Raw genomic sequence first — 4584 nt, forward strand, 5'->3', positions numbered from 1 at the left:
TCTTCTGAACCTCATCACCTTCTCATTTGGCGTCCTCAGAATTGTCTTTTCATCACGACGGTCTATATGGACATCACACTTTAATAATTAATCCATTCCTTAGAATACTGTCAAATCCTCTTATCTTTCATGATATCAATTCTTCACAACTTATTGCCAGAAATCTCAATTCCATCATTGGTATTCACTTATGTAACAATTACACGTTCTTGACTTGCTAGTCCTTTAATCACAATCTTATCAACAAAACCTTTGGAGTTAAACAATCAAGTTGCTCTCACATCTTCCAATACTTTAACGCATAAGGTATCCACGATAATCATTTTCATCACCACATCCGTATTCTGAATAACATATTTCTCAGGAAAATCGTAATTTCTCGTTCTCGGAGACGTATTCCTCATTGGAGTAGATTCCCCTGACTCTTAGTGCATCCCTGACTGGGGTTAGTGATTTGAAATTCTCGCCATATGCCTTTGTTTGCTTTTCATGCATAAGAGGTAGATGGAACTTTGCCCGCTTGGTCCGTAATACGTTGATTTCTGTTTGAAAACCTCTTGTAAAGAACGACAGTATAATGAAGCAACTAAAAGGATTCACAATTCAACCAAAATTAGAGTTGAAAAGAAGAAAGAAACAAGGATTTGAATAGGAATGAAACAACCATATTGGTACTTAAGATGGTCAGTCTTTCATACCATATGGCATACAACACATGATTAGGTGGCGTCCCACCAGACTCTTCGTCATTCTGACAAAGTGTCTCACCATAACACTGTTTTTCCCAATCAAAAAGCAAAATTTGAGGGAAATAATTAAATTTGAAAGGAATACAATATCCTCCTTTTCGATATTATAGCAAAGAGTTTATTTAAGAAAAGAAGTTCATACTTATTTAGGGATCAAAAGGAATATATGCTGTAATATTGAAGACAAGAACGATACCATTGGTTACCATCCATATTTCACTTGTATTCACCTTTCAAGCTTGTTCGATCGTATTCCCATTGTTCCATATAACAACTTTAGAAAGTACGTTGAAATGCCTTTGCAAATTAAGCATTATGGTAGATTGATACTTGTCACGTCTTACGTCTTTAACATCGCACTTACATGATAATACTTTAACAATTTGATCATAATGGCGTTCCTACCAGATAACTTTGAGTTTCCCCTTTTTAATTTAGAATAACCACGAATCATTCAACATAATGATTCTTTTGTTAATAATATTCTTCTTTTAGAAAAGTTTGGAACTCTTCCCAATCTTCTTCGATCACGCCCAGGCCCCTTTTTCATCAATGAATTCTTTAAACTTTAATGGTCTCCGTCATTGGATGAATAATTACTCCGTACGCGGATTCTGTTATTGACCTTGTTAAATCGTTAGGAATAGTCAACTTCTTCATAATCGCGGATTACTTCGTTTTCTGAATTACCAATACTAAGTCTGAAACAAACATCCTTCCAGGCAATCCGGGTCTTTTAACAAACAAGAAACTCAAGTAGTAACTTGACAACCAAGGTTTAAAACTTATTTTATTCAAAAAGACTTTTAGAAATTTTTGTAAGGAAAAATCTTTTTCAAAAACATGTTAAGAATTTAGAAAATCACAAATCTGGTTGTCCTTACTATATAAGTTGGTTGTTGTCCTTTCGACCTATAACAAGGTACCAAATTAAAGAAACAATCACATAAAAGTCCGTTCACTTCAACCTACCTTTTCTCCTTTATCGTGTCCATATGCCTTCCTTCATCGACGATCACTTCAATTGTCGTTGCATGTTATCGTATTCGTAGCTTCACGTCAACACTTTCATACTGGTAATGCTCCCATCATCAACTTTATAGTCGTAAAGTGGAACAGGTTATCCAATAGTCAACAAGTCCACTGACGACACATCACGTTGTTATTACAAATATTTCACATCGTCATAACAGAAGGTAGTACCATTAATGCGGGTGGAGGAACAAGGTGCAAATCCAATCTGAGAGAAGATGACGATCCTCGAACGGAAAGCTCCAAACGATCAAATGACACTGGGAAATTAAGATCTGCCATTGCCGTTGTCTGGAAATCACGTCACAAGCTGAGAATCCCGAATCACAATATGAATCGTGTCGGAGACCTACTTTAACATCGCACTCAACCTCACAACGTCTTATCTTTCTATATCCTATTCCTAATCCTAACCCTCTACCCAATCCCGACAATCTAGGCTTGTTTCACTGACTTATAACCTGTAGCTCTGATACCAACCTGTGATGCCCTCCAAACCCGGGTCAGAAGTTTGGGGTCCACAATAAAAAATACAACATATAAACCTGTATATAAGATACTATTTGCAATGACCCTTCTTTACATAACCACGAATCGCAACAGGTTAAAGTATGAAAACAAGCCATAATCTTAAATTTTATTACATCGTACCAAATCCCGACTAATTTAACTTACAACTGATAATGAAATTATTCTTACAATCCTACTATCTCACTACCGCAATAAGCTCCTGCTAGCTCGATTCAACTCAATCTGGAATCCTAGCTCGTACATTGAACTGGGAAACCTCGATATCAACCGTATGCTTCTTAACTGTAGAATACATAAAAAGATTCGCAAGTGTGAGCTAACTAGCTCAGCAAGTCATAATGAAAATAATTGAGATTAATCAACGATCAAATGAGATGATTCAGAGGAATCAAGTTTATTGCTAAACAATCATTAGAATTGGACATTCATTTTAAGTTTTTAAAATCAAGGTTAGGCTGCTAATCAGTCACGCACTAACCCCGAGCAAAGCACACAGCACTGCTCTAACTACTGGATCCAAGGCACACATTGGCCTAACTTGACCATTGATATGGTCTGACCACGAATCAGGTCCATACATAAAAAAAAACTATCCACTTCTAAAGCAGTTCAATATGATACACAATATAATTCAATTCAACAAGATCATAATCAATGATGATTAAATAATTGAATAAAAATATAAGGAAACTCATGGATATCTCATGGAAACTCAGGTATTGGACGAATACTAATTTTTTTTTCAAGGTATAGTTCTTTGATGTTATAAAGAATGGTTGGAGTATAAAATTTCTGTGTTTTCAAACAATTTTTTTGCTCCAGTGTTTGGTATTTGGTAGTTATACATTTGGGGAGCAGTGTCATATTTGGGTGGCTCGGTATCTGAGAATCAATAAATGATGGTTTACAAAGAACAAGGCTTATGGCTCAAGATCAAGAAAATCGGGGTTCATGGTTAAATAGTTTAAAACACTTGCAATATAAAACATAATTTATTTTGAGTAATAACATGTTATGAGAAAGTTCATAAATATTTGCAATATATCTCGAAGAAAGGTTCAGAAGGACTTGCCTTACAGGGCTTTACAACTATTACTGATCAACTCTGGGCCGACTCTGCCGTTTAGGCTTTATTGTCTATCCCCTAGATCCCATTGGATTCGACTTCGACACTCAGGTTTTTCTGTTGAAACTCTACTGAGCTCGCCGATTGATCACTAGGTTATCTTTAGTCCATCGTCCACTTTCAGGTTCCCGACTATAACCTACAGGGTCGAAATACCCTACGTTAGACGTCAAGGTATGCTTGACATATCCTCGATACAAATTTTACCCCACGATATTCAAACCCGACTCGTGATTATGTATATTATATTAACACACGCAACAAATAGGGTTCACAATCTCAAAAAATCGGTTCGGTGTTCGTATTAGGAAAATACATATATTCTTTATTTTACAAAATTAGGGTTATCGATTTGGCAAAATATTTCATCACATCGTACAACCAAGTTTTATATAAAACACACACATGTATATAGTCTCTCGACGTCCCAATATTCACCGGATACGTTCCCGTATTTACATAATTCAGTTTCCTGGAAACCGGGCAGCGTTTCCTTTGTTTATCGGACTACCCGTCGAAACATCAATCAACATCAATTCAATAACAACAATCCAATTTAAAACACGACCATCAATCACAACTCGGAAATTCCAATTACCGATACAATTTAATAATCACAACCAACTCAACCTTCCCTATTCCATATTTACTAATTACTAATTCGATCCAGAATAAAAACACCACACAAATTTTATTTATTTACAATATTAGGACTCAGAATCGTGTCATCACAGTCCACCGTCAACTCACCGATGGTCATCGCTGACGGCGGCGGAATTTATCGGTACCCGAATAATTCAGGTTTCCAGAAAATTCCACCGATTACTTAATAATTCATGCACAAACATTTATTATTATTATTTTTTTTCACGCAATCAATCAACCATTCCTGCAGAGAAATTAATAATATTAAGAAAAATAATAACCACAGCCGTACGCGCCTCACGCGCAAAAACAGAAAGAGGAAAACACAGAATAGTCGAACCACAATTACAACAACAGGGTACGATCGACAGCATCACCCAACACAATCGCACATGCAAACAGATTACACAACACCCATATACACAGGTAACATACCCACACAACCGAGCACACACACGACACACACCACCACACCATAGTCACCTCACCGGAAAAAGAAAA

Source organism: Apium graveolens, chromosome 1 (assembly GCF_009905375.1).
Source record: "Apium graveolens cultivar Ventura chromosome 1, ASM990537v1, whole genome shotgun sequence".
NCBI classification, from domain to species: domain Eukaryota; kingdom Viridiplantae; phylum Streptophyta; class Magnoliopsida; order Apiales; family Apiaceae; genus Apium; species Apium graveolens.